The sequence below is a fragment of the Anomalospiza imberbis genome, chromosome 21 (assembly GCF_031753505.1).
Source record: "Anomalospiza imberbis isolate Cuckoo-Finch-1a 21T00152 chromosome 21, ASM3175350v1, whole genome shotgun sequence".
In the NCBI taxonomy this organism is placed as follows: domain Eukaryota; kingdom Metazoa; phylum Chordata; class Aves; order Passeriformes; family Viduidae; genus Anomalospiza; species Anomalospiza imberbis.
The window spans coordinates 5,084,788-5,100,303 of NC_089701.1; positions in this window are offsets into that span (position 1 = coordinate 5,084,788).

The window sequence follows — 15,516 nt, forward strand, 5'->3', positions numbered from 1 at the left end:
GCTTTACATTATTGCCTTTGATTGCTGGACAGGTAACCTGCTAATGAATTTTTGGAAATTCACTTTCATCCTGTCTGGAATACTGCTGCTGAGATTGGTTATACATTGAATCCAGTCCAGCTGTGAAAATCCAATGGTTTGTTGAGTTTCCTTAGTGTTCATGTAAATATTTTAAAATAAATTCCCCTTCAGTATGGTTGTACACTTCAGATGAAAATTCTCTTCTTCCTTTCACCCCTAGAAACTCTGCTTTTCTGTTTTTTATCCTGAAAACAGTAAGCTGATTAAATGGGTAAACACTGTTGTCTCTTGATGTATTGCAGTCTTTGCCATTCTTTTCAGTCAATGGCTTTGGCTCTGAAATACAAAGGAGTGGAAAAGTGGTGTGTATATCTGTCTATATATATAGATATATAGTATGTATGTGCAGGATATATGCTCTTTAGTCTTCTCAAACAGGTGTGGTGGGGTGGTTTGGATCCCTTTGGAATTGAACACTATCACTTTGTCTGGAGACAACTTTATTAACCTGGTCAATAATTTCTTTTGGCTCAGTTTATTAAGAATGGTTTGAGGGCATAATTAAATAAAATGTTTCTTCTTGCATCTAAAAATGAAAAAAAAAAACTGTAGAAGGGCTTCTAGATTAACTCTTCTGTAAGTAAAGTGCAAGAATGGAATATTGTCTGCCTGGTGTTCATTGCTGATCACTGAAGCAGATCATGTTGTAAAGAAGCAGTTCTGTTGAATTTTGTCCTTAATTTATTTGAGCAAGAGTCAGCCTAATTGGCAAAACACTCAAAAGAACAACAGCAATCTCCCAAATGCCCTCAGAAACCCTGTAAAGCAATAAAACTTGAAAAGGAGTCACTTGGGAATTAATGTCTGGTTTAGAAGGATGGCCCCCAATGAGCTACCAAATCACCCAGATTCTCTTTAATCCTGAGGAAATCCCAGAGTGGATTATTCTTCTTGTTGTAGCTGAAAAATATAGACTTTTTCCATTAAATGTGTCACTTGGCCATCTCTTGTTCAGTGTTTTTCAAGTGCTTCTGTTTGGGATGTGAAGTGTTTTGATAAAGTAAAACCTTCAGTTCTGCCCTTGCAGTGGGGCTGGTGTACGTGCTGCTGGGTCCCTGAAGGGGAAGGGTAGTTTGTAGTGTTTAGATTTACTCCTCTGGGAATAGCAGGTACAATTTCTCTCATAAATTATTAATTTTATAGTTCAGAAATTAATTCCATTGCTCTGAATCTCTGAGCAGATTAAGGAGTGCAGATAAAGGAGTGCTACCTATGTGACAGGAGGATTGTCTTGCAAGGATTCTGAGCATATTCCTTATTCTTGGAGATTTTTCTCCAATTAACACCAAGACATTGCTTATTTGATGCCTTGGACAGTTTTCTCTGTCTTAGACTCTATTCTAGACTGAGCTGGCAGCCCTTCTTATTGAGAATATATTTAACTTTTTTGTTCAAATCATCTGCTTTCTGCTGCTTTTTTTTTTTTTTTTCCCTGTTAGGGTGCTCAGGCTGCAGTTTTCCTCTTTCTATGCCTGCCTCTTGCTTTTTGTGTTTCAGAGCAGTTGGGATCATTGAATTGTTACCAGGGCCAGTGTATTGCACATGCTGAACACGATGCCTCTTTGGTTTTGGAAAGCTGTAGTGTTCCCATTCATTGGAGCAAGGTTTTGAAATTTGGCAGACAGAAGCTGTCGAACAGGGATATGCCTGCTGCTCTTGTTGAGAAAATATTCCTCAGTTAGACAAACCTGTAAGTCCTTGGAAAAATACCACGTTGCCTGTACTCAGTGAAGATGTTATTGACCAAATCTTCCTGGGTGCTGGCTATGTTTTGGCCTTGGAGGGATTTTCGTGGGGCAAGGTGAGGTCACCCACATAATAATTGAAGAAGGCTCAGTCTGGTCCTTGCAGGAGAGCAGCCAGACTCCCCGTGCCAGGGCTGCTGAAGGCCAGGGTGGAGCTGGGCAGCCTCCTCTGCTCTCAGGCTCCTTTGTTGCCTCTCAGTGGCACAGAGGCAGAAGCTGGCTGGAGGACAGCTCTGATGGGTGGGATCTGGGCTGTGTTATGGGGGAGCAGCATGATTCAGTGAGCTGGGGAGAGGAGGATGGAAAGCATGGCTGCACCAAGTCAAGGTAAAGATCCCTCTGACCACTTTTATTCTTTGTTTATAGCAGTAAACCGGTTCTTCTGTCCTTATGGACTGGTTCTTGTTACACTCACCTGAGGGTGAGTGAGGTGTGTGGTCAGAGAGGAAACCACCTGGTTCAGGAGACTGAATGTGAAGAGGAAGGACTGGAGATCATACCAGGATCTAGTTACAGACAGTTGGGTCTGCTTGTCTAGGAACTGTTCCTGTGATGGAAGTGCCAAGGATGATGGAGAGGGTCATTTGAGGAGAGATAATTCAAATTGGCAGTTCTGACAGTGAGTGAAGAAGGACTAGTAGAACAAAGGAAACAGCAGAAATGAGCTCAGTGAGCTCAGGAGGAGAAAATTAATTTAAACAAGGAAAACAAGGAACCGGTCAGTAACAAGGAAACAGCTTGGATAAAAGCACAGAGAGAGCAGGGCTGGGCTCTGGGCAGGACAGGTGGGATTGTGACTCGCTGTCAGACTGGATGTGCAATGGGATTAGTGCATTAGGAATGGCAAGTCAAGAGTTTGATGGGATCAGGAGAAAGTATAGTGGGTGCACAAGGAGAAGGAATAAGCAAGGAGCAAAGGATGAAGACTAGATAAGAAGTAAAGCAGAAAAGTAGTGCAGAGAACTAGCAGTCCTCTTTTGGCTTTGTAGTATTGCTATTTTATGTGGCTTTTTCCATGTTGTGTTTAGGTGGAGTTGATGTACAGGTTACAATGTATATACATTGATTTCTGTGGTTGCATTTTGCATCTTCACCGTGGAAGAATATTTGACAACATCCCCAAATAAAAGCTTTATCCAGAGTTGTGTGCACTGCTGTTTTTCATTCACTCATTCTGTGCAGAAAGCCTGAAGGAATTTTTTAGCAAATAAGTTCAAAATGTGTTTAGATAATATTTTTCACTTTGCATTATACTCTTTGAGGCAGAGAGAAATGCTTTAGCACTTTTATCTTCTGTTTACAAAAATTAAAAAATGATTGGCATGGAGCAGGAAGTGAATGAAAGTGTGTTTTCTCAAACAAAAGTTAAATGGGGAAGAGTAATATTTCTTGCCCTCTTGAGGGCTGTTGATCTGTCAAATGTGGGTCTTACAGGAGTGGCTTTCTTTAAGAGTGTGTAAATCGGGTTTTGCTGTAGTAAAAGAAAAACTGGCAGTGGATGAATAGGGAGAGCTGCAATAGAGCACTACATAAATATTTTTTCACCCGTCCTGGCTGTCTCTCATAACAGTCTGAGATCCTTTTGCTCATGTGTAGTCACTGGAAAAGCCTAAAAATAAAGGGTGAGAGGAAAGGGTTCTGTGCTGGTCAAGAGCATTTATTTCCTTACAAGTCTTTGGAGCTGTGAAACATCTGGGTTTTGCACAGGACGCTTTTGGCATGTGTTTGTGAGTTAACATGCAAAAGCTGAAAAACTGCACAGCTCTGCTTCAGGTTTTGGTGTGCAAGACAACTCCTAAGCAAATGTTTCAGTGATGGAAATACTGGTTAGGGGTTCCTTTACTGCTTTGCTCAAGGTCACCATCATCAGCTGATCTGAGAGGCTCCATCCTCCCAAAGCACTGCCAGCCTGAGCCCCAGGATCAAGGCACCCATCACAGATTATGGTTGCATGCTTTACCTAAAACCCAAAATTGCACCAGGCGACCCTTTAGGTAGTGAGAATGCATCTCACATGACATGTGTGACTTGGTGCCTGTCTAAATCAGTGCCCTGGGGATTTACAGCCTTATTTTTGGAAGGGGGGGCTAGCTAGGTTCCAGCTCTATTTAAAGATAAAATCAAGTGTCTCTGGCTGTGTGGCTGCATGTGTCCTTCTGAGATGCACTGGAGTAGCCCAGGAGACCACCCTGGAAGGGGGTAGGAGCTTGCATCCATTCCTGGTATGTGTGAGCATCTCCTCACCACCTCCACCTCTGGAAAACTTCTGGTTGCTTGGCTTTTTTTTTTTTTTTTTTGCATTGTGGTTCCTACTCTGATTCTTGTCTGTATCATCCTTATGCTTGTGTTACGTATAAAATTGCTGAAAGCACATTTTCCAGATGTTCAATATGGTTGACACAAAACAATCTCTTGAGAAAGGAAAGCTGTAATTGTTGGAAAACTACAATTTTAGCTAGCAAATGTGCTGTTTTGAAGCACATGCACCTAATTTAGGCATCATTGGAGACTGGGTCTGCATAGTTGTCACTCTTGGAAAATACTTAGTCTTGAACAGAAATGTACACAGTGCCAACATTTAATGGTCAAGGGAGCGTGTTGAATTGTTCCACTAACAAAAACCTTTGCTGAGCTAAACAATACAAATATAAATATTTCACTTGGCTATTAGCAGTTGAGTTGAAGTACTCGATGGTTGGGAACAGCATGACAGAATGGTGTGCTCCATTCACACAGAGGTCAGAAGACATTCTACATGAAATTTATGGGTTTCATGCACACAATTATGGACATTTGTGGTGACTTGAATCTGCTGTTGGCTTGGTGTAGTCTTCTGTGGTTTGCTTGTGGGTTAATCTCTGGGAACAGAAATAAATGGAATAGTGACAGAGGTATCAAAAGCCAGAATCCACACTAGGAGAGTTGAACAAGTGAAAAATGTCAAAATGGAAATTAAGACCCCCTTTTTACAGTTAGAATATAAGAATGAAGTGTTTGGGGGTTTCATTCATGATATATTGACACATGTGGTGTTTGGGAGGTGCTGGTCAGTGGAGCACTAGTGATTTCCCTCTGGGTGCAAGGCATCTATCCAACCTTCCTGGCAGGGGGTGGGATTGATTCTTTAATCAGAACAGCAACAATCCATCCTGAAGCTTCCTCAAGGTATTAGGGCTAAATTAAACAGTCTGGGACTAGTGTGTAAGCCCTAATGCACTTCAAGAGGCTTTTGTGGACAGGAGAATTTTGAAAATAATCAGAAGATGAACCCAAAAGTAACAGAAAAAAGCTACAGGCACAAATCACCCTTAAAAAGGGGACCATAATACATTTTCTTTGTGTGGTACAATGCTTAATGCTCAGATTCTCCTAGGGAAGAAAGGATGCATGAGCTATACAGCTCTATTCATGGCACTGCATTTAGAACTTGTTTTCTCTCCTTTGTATATTTATTCCATAGCTGTTCCAAAAATAGATATGGTTACAAATACCAAATTAGTAGAATTAGGCCTCTTAAAGCCAGGAAATAGACCACTTTTAAACCAACAATCACTATAGAGGAAATGTGGGATCTTATGCATATTGTGTTATGTCTTTATTTTACAAAATGTTAAGATTGTGTTTGCTTGTGTGTATTTACAGAGTCCATAATCTGCATGAATTTTCTAAGGATAAAAATGTCATGGTTGTATTCAGCTTTATTTGGAATTTTACTTTTCTTTAACTTGGAGGAGCAATGAAACTTGATCACTGAGCTTTAGTCAGTATAGTAAGTGCTATATACAAGAACTAACCACAAAGTGCCAGTAGCCTTGTTAGATGTGCTTATGATCATTATGGATGTCATTCATGTACAAAAGTACTCAAAAAACAAAAGTGAGGAGCCCACATGACAGCTGTACTGTCTTGCTCTTAGTACTCACTTTGTCTTGGTCCATCTGACTCTGCAGACCAAGCCAGGTAAGCAGTAATTTTATTTTTCCAGAATGTTGGAATCCTTTACAAGTATATCCATAAGGCCTGAGGACTTTCTGTAAGCTGGAGTGTTTTAGGGTGGCTCTTTGTTAGAGAATTTGTCTGTGAATTCTGAATGTCCCTGATGGAAACTGGCAGGTGCTGTCATCTCGAGCCTCTGGCTTCAGAGATGCTCAGCCCAAATCTTCTCCCAGAGCATAAACTTCACTGGTCCTTGTGGTTCTTGGCCCACCAGTTTAGGCCATGAATTAGCAGCCAAAAATTTGGAGAGGTGGATTTGAACTTCAGGGTTTGTGAAAAACAAACCTTTATTTTATTTTATTTTCCCTTCCTTGGCTGGGAGCAGTTTTGATTGAACCTTTGGACCAGAGTTGCAGCTTCCAAAAACTATTTTAAGTGGAAGGTATTGTCATTGGAACAACTGTAGAGCACTGAGTGACCTCCTTGTCCTCACTGTGGGAGGGGATGTTCTTGTCAATTTGTGAGACATTTTCTTTCTTTCCCTGCCTTCACTGTAGGTAGATAAACACACATTTGTTTTCCTCTTCCTCTCTGAATCAGTCTGGTTCAGGGGCCAAATTTGCTTTCCCTGCTTGGCAGATAAAGCATCTCGTAGATTCAAATCAGTATCCTCTTTCATATTTTTTTGCTCATCAAGCAACTGGTCTATCCCTGTGTGATAAAATGGTTGGGGAGTCATGGGACATTCAGGGAACTGAGCCCAGAAGCTGCAGTTGCTGTGTGAAGATCAGTAGCTCAGGCCCATTGAAGTCAAAGGTTGGACAGGAGGTTCCTGTTTGTTCTTCTAACAGAAAGCATTTCTTGTGTGTTTGGGCGCTCTTTAATCCAACAGGCAGAGCTGCAGCCTTATAGTGGATGAGATCTGAAGTAAACAAAGCATAGAGATGAGGAGAAGGGGAAGAAGAGGAAGGCTGACACGTTTTGCAGATGCCTTACACCTTAGTCTCGACCTCTGCTAAAGAAAAACTTTACTTTTCTAATGTTCTGTAGCACTGCAGGTTTTTTTTTTAAATATCCCATTATTTTCCCATGTCCCCCCCCATGCATTTTACTTCCCATGAGTGGATTATTTATTCTCAAAACCAGTTTGTTTTGCCTTTCTTGCATTACCCATAAGATTTATCTTATCACCATGTACTTTAGAATTTGCAACATTTGTTTCCAAAGATGCTGCCTAAAGAGCAGCGTGATAACCTCTCACAGACTTGAGTGCCATGTCAGGAGTGTCACCTTTAGCAAGGGTCCTGTAGGTCAGCTGAATACAACAAGTAGCAAATGACTTATTCTGGGAGACCCAGAGCAGTGGAAGAGAGACTTGCTGATGGTGACTTGGCAACGTAGTAAAACAGCAAGATATTTGCAAATTTTAAAGAAGTGTTTTGAGGCGATGAGTTTTCATTTGCTCTGATGAACTGTAATATCCAAAGCTAGGTGTCTCTTCCACAAAAAAAAGGACTTGCCCTTTAATATCTTCCACTTTTGAGTAAATGGCTAGTAATGTCTCATTTCAGTAATAAATTATTTGGAGGTCCATCCAGCAAGACTTTTGAGGAATGCCTCAGTGTCTTTTTTAAGATGTCAATCCTTGTAATGCTTGGGTTTCTGCTTTTATTTACTAAGTGTAGTGCTTAAAGTATGGTACTGTTCCAGAAGCCTCCTGTTTGGTTTGTTTTGTTTATTTTCATTTAAATATTTGTTTGTTTCATTAACTTGCATTTGTTGGCAATATTTTTGATCCCACCCCCTTGTGCTGGGTAGGCACTGTGCAATCCAGGCACTGATGGTCCCTGTGTTGCAAATTAATATGACATGAATTAAAGACAAGAAAGACTGGAAGGATGGAGCACAAGACACGCAAGGATGTGAAAATCCTCAGCCTCTCCCATCTCATGATCCTTCTGGTCTTGGGTAAAATATGGCAATTTCTCTTGTGCTTGTGTGTATTATGGAAGTTCTTCTGTATTGTGAAATTGGAACTATTGAATAGTTACTGTAGTCTGGGATCAACCTAAAAGTAAATAGAGGGTATCTATTTTATTGTATCTTCTGATATTGAAAAGCACTATAGCAAGCTGATAGTACAATTTATTTTAGGTATTGCAGTGTTCCCTGGATGTTATGAAAAGTATTCATGTCTGGCAGCCACATTCCAAAGAGGTTTTTCAATATACTAATTAATTCTCTTCAAATAAATAATCATGCAAAAAATGAAATACAACATCAATATTTAATGGCATCTGCTTAAAACCCTCCCAGTCAAGACTTCTGAAGTTGTGTGGGGGTGATATTCACACATCCCTGATAAAGGGAGGATGGAATGTATGTGTTTTCTTTTCATTTGAGGAATGAATTACTCCTTAAAGATGTGATTGTGAGGTGCCCTACATGGCCCTGTGCAAAAATAATGTAGGAATCAGCTTCATGTGTCTTTGGAGACTGTTGCACTGTGAATCCTGTGGATGTTACCAGAAAGGGAGATTTTGTTTCCTGAATGGATTGACCTGATCTCCACCTTGCAGGTTGTCCAGTTGCAGCAAGTTTGCAGAAGTTGCACTGAAAGTGAGTTGTATTTTATCTTTTGCTGCAGAAAACAGTGAGCCCAAGTGACCAGCATCTTACTGTGCACATCACATTGTTTCGTGTTCCTCTGCTGAGCAGCACAGCAATGAGCTGACCTGAATTTATGGTTCTCTTATGAGATGTCAGTCTGCTCTTAAGCTGTTTGCAGCACTTTTATCTGTGAGCTGGCTGTGTTTGATGTTAGTGCTGTGTTATCAGCTGCTGATATTAAATGGAGAATCATTCTTCTTGTGTAGAAGTGAATTTGTGACAGATTTGTGTGCAATTTGTGGGCACTGTTTATGCCAGAGTGGGGGAATCCATTACTTTGTGGAAATGACAAGCATTTTTTAGACTTCCTCCCACCATAGTGTCAGAAAAGAGCAGTGCTGTGCTTGCCATCCTCTTTTGATGCTTCATGGTTTGTTATTGCTGTGATAGGAAAACACAAGGAGCAGGTTGTAACATAAACATTCCCTGTGTTTATTTGTTGGTGGTGTTGTGATAGCCTTCCACATGATTTTCCAGGAACGTGAGAAGAGTGGAAATCAGAATGACATATCTCTAAGTTTTAGTCACAAAGTTCCTCCCCATGTGCTCTGTGAGCAGCATACTTTGCTATTACAGAGTCCTAATAAACCAATTAATTAAGGAATATTCCTGTAACACACACTATGTTGTCACACTGACCTAAACTTAACCAGCAGCTCTCCATGACAAAGATTTTAATAACATTTAACCATGGTTTGTGTTAGTCCTTTGACTAAGCACATAATGATATATGTGGTGTGGTGGTCTTGGTTTTGTTTGCCCTCAAGACACAAGAATGCTTTTTATTGCTGTCCCAGTAACCAGTCCAAAGTACAGCAAGCAGCTTTACACTTGAAAAACTGTAGCACCCTTTCAGGAAATATCTGCGGCACCTCAGATTTTTTCAGCCTGCTCACACATTCAGAACCCCGGACAAGCAGCTTAAGATCTGAATGAGATTGTTCACCAAATGAGTTGGTGCAGCATATTAATTTGCTGGTGCTTCTAAATGCCTGCAGTGTTACAAGAGCCTGCAATGGCACTAAAATACCAGGAGCTTTGTTGGCTCTAAACTCCTTAAAAGAGAGTTTTAAATTCTTGTCTGCTTGCCGTAGCCTTACCAGCTTTATAAAGAATTTGGAGATCTGTACTTCAGAAAGGTTGTGCATCCTGGCCTTGGGAAAGTTAGTAAGAGCTTTTCCTGGTAGTATTAATTGTCTTGGAGCTTGATTGTGCTCTAGGTTTTACTGTATAGCTGATTATATGAGCCTCCTATTAGTGCCTTTATCTAGATGCTATTGGATATGTTTATTGCATGGTTTTATGCATAGGATTTATGTTGGAAAAATATTTGCCTTTGCAGTTAGGTAAATGTCCTGGGGTGACTTTATGGTGCTTGTAACATAATGTGTTTTTAATGAGGCTGGATGCAGCCTCAGCTTGATTTTATGTGTATTTTAAGTTACTATTTAAATGCCAGAGTAGAACTGATATGACATTAAACTTTTTTTTTTTTTTTGTCTTTGTCTGGTGAGACAACATGCTCCTCCTCAAAACCAATATTCTGCCTGGCAGCTGCAGAGGGATATGAATTGTTGTCAATGACTACTAAAAATTTAAAACTTTAGAAGTCAATTTTCAAGGTCTTGAAGTAGATGACTTTAGTTAGAGGATGAACCAAATATTTTAGTGAAAGCTAAAGAAATCCAGTGTTCCATGCTGTTCCTTGTTTCACTGTTCCTGGATTTAGGCAAATATGTAGTTCGAGATGATGGGGTGAGCAGAGGCAAGTGGTCAGACTGGTGTGACCCAAGTGTGGTTTTTAATCTTGGCTCCAATAAGCACTGCTTTAAATTGGGTAGTGATTTTCTTCACAACCTTGTCTGAAAACTATATTAATAGGAGGCTGTTTACTTATGTAATTTCCATTAGAATTGTAAAGATATTTATTTCTTCAAGTGCAGTGAAAGCTTGAAATCTGTATCATAGTATCATCATTGTTATAGCATGAGTTATAAAATATTCACATGTGTTTTTGGAACCGAGGGAAATGAGATTGTTGTCACAAGAAAACTGGATTACCTCTTTTGCTCAGCTAGACTTGCCTATCCAGCTTAGGAGCAGAATATCCTTGCTGAGGGGAGCAGTCCTTACTTAAAGGATCAAAGGGTGTTGCTCTTCTAGCTCAGGATGGCAAAATGTCATTTATTCCTAATGCTTAGGTTTCCAAGCCATATTGGTCAAAAGAAACTGTAATAGTTGATTTATTTCCATAAAATGTTCTGACTGCTTTCCTTTGAGAGGCCGGAGGCTGTGTAGGGAGCCAGACCGAAAGGTTTGGACAGTCTGTAGCTGCCCTACTTTCTAGAAACTGTAATTTTAGGTTGTCTTGGCTGGCACAGCATGGTCAGCAGAGTGAACTTGAGCTTTGTCTGCTGGGGCTGGGAGCGTGGCTGTCCTGCAGCATCCTTGTGGCACAGGCAGCAAACCGCCGCGCTGTGGTTCCCCACGCGTCTCTGATTTCTGAGAGCCGGGCCCAGGGCTGGAGCTGTTGCAGTAAAGGCAGCACTCAGCACAACAAGGCTGCTCTTGGACTGAGGAGTCTTTGCTGCTGCTACAACTTGCTTTAAATGCTCTCCGGTCAGGTGCTCGGGCACTTAAAATTGAGACAATTGTGCTGTAAACTCTAGTCCTGCACGTTTCATGAGTTTTGTTTATGGGGTAGGGAACTCTGATTTCTTACATTTTACAAGGCTGGGTGACACGTGGTCTCTTTATTTTTCTTGTCTGAATGTTTGTTTAGTGTGATGGAGGTAAATTTACCTCTCTTTAGATTCTTGCAGTTGTCATATGTACTGTGGAGAATGTCAAGCATCCCTGAGTGAGCAGCCCGAATCACTCTGTCACAACTGTGCTGCTCTACTGACTCTGCAAACCTGAAATGTGTGTGGGAGAACTTTCTCTTGTAGTCTAGCATGTAATTTAATTGATGTTTGTTTGGTAATTTGCCTCAGATTAAATTATTCATTGTCACCACTGAACAAATGCTTTGTATCCTTCTGGTGGGTCAGCATTTTGCAGGATGTTTCCCCCTCTTATTCCACCTACTTTGATGCATTCATTTAGTTTTGCTGCAGTTTTAGTACTGAGAGCTGAGAGAAGCTTGTGTTGGCTGGGAGAAGGGGGAGACCCAGTGGACTCTGAGAGGCTTTGTACAGTGATTATTCAGTTAAAGGAAATGCGATTACTTTTCCTCAGATTTAAACTTGGATGTAACACAAGCTCACACTATAGTTAATGGGAGTTGTTACCTGAGGATAAACTTCACAGAAATGTCACAGGAGTGAGCATGTGAGAATAGGAAGATATGCTCTCTTCCTCCAAAGGATAAGAGACTGAAGTAATTGAGGAATTATTATCAATAGCAATTTATGCCTTGATGCACAGGTGGATGTTTCTCAGCAAGATGTGTAGAGCTGCCACATTAGTTTTGGTCTGACCATATTTTAGCTTGGTAATTCTATGGCTGTAAGGGTGATGTTGTCTTTTGTAGAGGAGGAGAAGATGGCAAGGATCAGCTTGAAGTCTGAATATTTTATGCAAGTGGGATCAGACTGAAACAATGTTTTTGTCAAAATTGAGGTAAATGGCCCGACTCTAGGACATTGCAGAGTGCAGATGCAGCTGGGGTTAAGCTCTTCCCTGAATGTTTATCAGTGAAAAACTGAGAGGAGAAAGGTATTGGGTAAAATAAAAATATGTGACAGGATGTTAGAGGACTGTCTTGGTTGCCATTTTTACAGCTACATGAAGGGCCAGGTTTTATTGTAATAAAACTGTGAGAAACCCAAATAGATGGATTTAAGGCATAGAATCTCTACAGCTTTCTTTTGGCTCTTTGCCTATATTTCTGGCCTAGTTCCAGAATTACTATTTTCTTTTGCCAGTGTAGCTTGAGTCCAGTCCACAGAATGGAGTGTATGAATAGATAATTCTGAATTATGAAATGCACTTTGAACAGAATATGTAGAATATGTTTGTTAGCATATCTTGAAGTGACTAACTTTGTTGTTTGCAGACATTTTAAATGTTATACACTCTGACATTGTTGCCCTAGCCATTGTATTAGATTTCTGAATTGCATATATCTCTGAAAATCTTCCTGTTCTGGAAACTTCACTATTTCTTGGTCAGAGTGGAAGCACCTAATCTAATTTCTGGGTTAAAAATGGAATGCAATGGCAGAGAGAAATACTTCAGGCATAGCAATAATCTTATTTGGTCTTGAGTGTGAAGTGGCTCTTGAAAAATCTAAGATTGTATTTGTCATGTCATGGTATTTGAGGTATTAAATGCTCTTTGAACCCCATCTACAAAGAAGTTTTTCAGCAGTTTGTTCCATTTAATTTGGAAATGAGAGGAGGAAACTGTTCAGATCTTTATTTTCTTTTGAACTTTAGGAATGGTTTAGAACACTCTGAAGTGGGGGAGCTTATTTTTTTAACCCTATTTATTGCCATTGCTCCAGTGATTCCAGGAGTCAGCCTCAAGCTAAGCAGAATTAGTGATTTTTACAGCATTTTTCTTTTCTGAGTGTCTGCATAAACATCCTGGAAGGACATGGTGCCTGCTCTGGGGTTTGGTCAGTTCTGGCTTCGCAGCCAGGGGAGGAGGTGGAAAGGAGTATCAGGAGTAAAGGCTGTTGTGTTTAGTGAATAAATACATCTTTGCATTAACGTGTGTAGAAAAGAGCTTTGCACACGGGCTCAGTTCTACACCCACCAGGGGATTTATTTAGTGGAGATTAGAAGTTTTGCTGTTGAGAATACCAGGCATACCTGACAAGACATTTGCTGGTTTTTTAACTGTTATCTTTTTGGGCTAATTTTGATAGAGGGAGACCAAGGACTCTTATTTGCAAAGTGTAATAATGTCACTGATTGTTTTAAAGTGGTGATAAAAAAAAAAAATCAAATTAATCTCCCCAAACCCCTTTCCTAATCTCCAACTGTGTGCTCAGAGCTGAATCATATTCAAAAATGTTTGATACTAATGAATAGATTTTGACTTTGAGGATGCATAAAACAACTTGGGTATTCTACATGATGAAACCAGTATGGCATTGGTTTGTGGTGAAGTTGGGCAAAAAGCTAATTTCCAAAGAAAAAACGTTCCCACAGACTGGTACAGTTTGAAGTATTGTTCTTGTGGATAAGATTCTGCTGTTGTGATTCAGTATGGTTTTGGATAAGAGGGCAGAATTGTCTTTTTTGTGTGTATTCTTTTAAATGGATCAGCAGGCCCATTTGGCTTTCTGTTGTAGTTATCCATGCCATGCAATAAGCAGGAACACTCTATGGCTCATTTTTAATAATCAGTACACGGCTGCCCAAAGGGGAAACCGTGGGCAAGAGCTCTTGTTGATCTTTGTTTTAACAGCTGGTATTATTAAGGGAGAGCTTCGCAGACTGGGGAAAAAAAAGAGGATGAAAATCAGGCAACAGTTAATCCAAGATGTGGCCAGACAGCGAAAGATTTGCTGGGAATTAGTTCTAAAATTGCATTTGTTCAGATAATTTCAGAAGAAACGAATGGGTGTGTATTAAATCAGGGAAGTGGGATGGTGCTGGGGAGCAGCGAAAAGTTGCAACATTTGTCAACTGAAAAACCTTCCTGGAACAACAGCAGCATATATTTAGCATTGTTACCATGCTGCAACTCCTGGGGGAGGCAGCTCGGATCTGGAGCTCTGCTGCCGCTCATGATTTATACCCTCCTAGCAGCAGAGCCCCACAAACCAGGAGGATCTGCTCATTTTCAAAGTTCTTGTTTATAATGCACGGAACAGTGAATCCCTGTGGGTCCTTGCAGCTTTCAGGCTGCAGCTCTGGATACTGTCAGCAAAAACCAAATCTTTATCCCATTCCTGTTCCCCCAGGATGAGCAGAAGGAGGAGGCTAGCATTGCTTTGTTTTGTTTCTTTGTTTCTTGGGTTTTTTTTAATGAGATTTGTGGGTATAATTAATTCTAATGGTAGAGATGCATCATCTCTGTGGCCCCAGTAGATTTTAGTAGTTATGAGCCTTTGCTTAGCTAATGAGTCTGGATTTTAAAGTCTGGATTCTGCTGTTTGTCCTCATACCTAGTAGAAATAAGTTCACTTAGATCAGTTGAATTCCACTAGAATCACCAAAAGAAGTAGCATGTGCATGTTTGTCTCCAATTTAAATAACTGAACAAGTGCATGAAAAGGTTGAAATGCACTCAGTCCTTCAATAAAAATAGTCCAACTTAACATCTGGCATTAGTTGAAGTTTCTCTCTTATTATCTTGTTCCTTAAGAGCTTTCTTACATCCTGGGTTGTAATTTGCACATTATAATGTATTTTGAAACAAAGCTGTGTCTTGTTCTGGGGTTCCTTGAGTGTGTTTTATAAGCAGAATTGTAGGTTTGAAAAGTGTTCCTTTCTGAATGGGCGGCTGGTGACAGATGGTTCTCATTGTGGCAAAGTCATGCAGTGCCTCAAACCTCAAAGTGTATAAATTTATTTGAAGGAAATGAATCTCTGCTGCGTCGTGGCCGTCTATGAAAAGTGTCCTTGGACATTGAAATGGTGATTTTTGAGCCTTGCCTTTTCCTTATTCAAAGAGAGCTATAAAATTCATTTTCAAGAGCATGAAACTGTGACACCTCTAAGAAGCACATTTCCTTTTTCAAGAGATGCAACATTATCTGTAGAAGGATCTCCCACTGATAACAGCACGTGATGCCTCACTATGGCTTTTTCAGGTACCTGTTTAAATAAAACCAAAATAGCACCTAATGCTCCATGATGGATATACTTCTATCCATGCAGTCTAGGACATGTAACCTACAGAATTTACCATCAAAAACTGCCTTGTTCAAAAAAAAAAAAAAAACCAAAGGGTAGTCTTATTTGTCCCTCACTGGCCACTAATTGGCTCAGTTGCTGTTTCTCTTAATCACCTGCTGCTCTTCAGCTCTGTCCTGCTGCAGCTGAACTGATCACATCCTCCTGCCTTCCCACTTCCCAGAACTAATCACTCCTCTCTGTTATCTTTCCTCTTTCAGCATCTTTCTGAG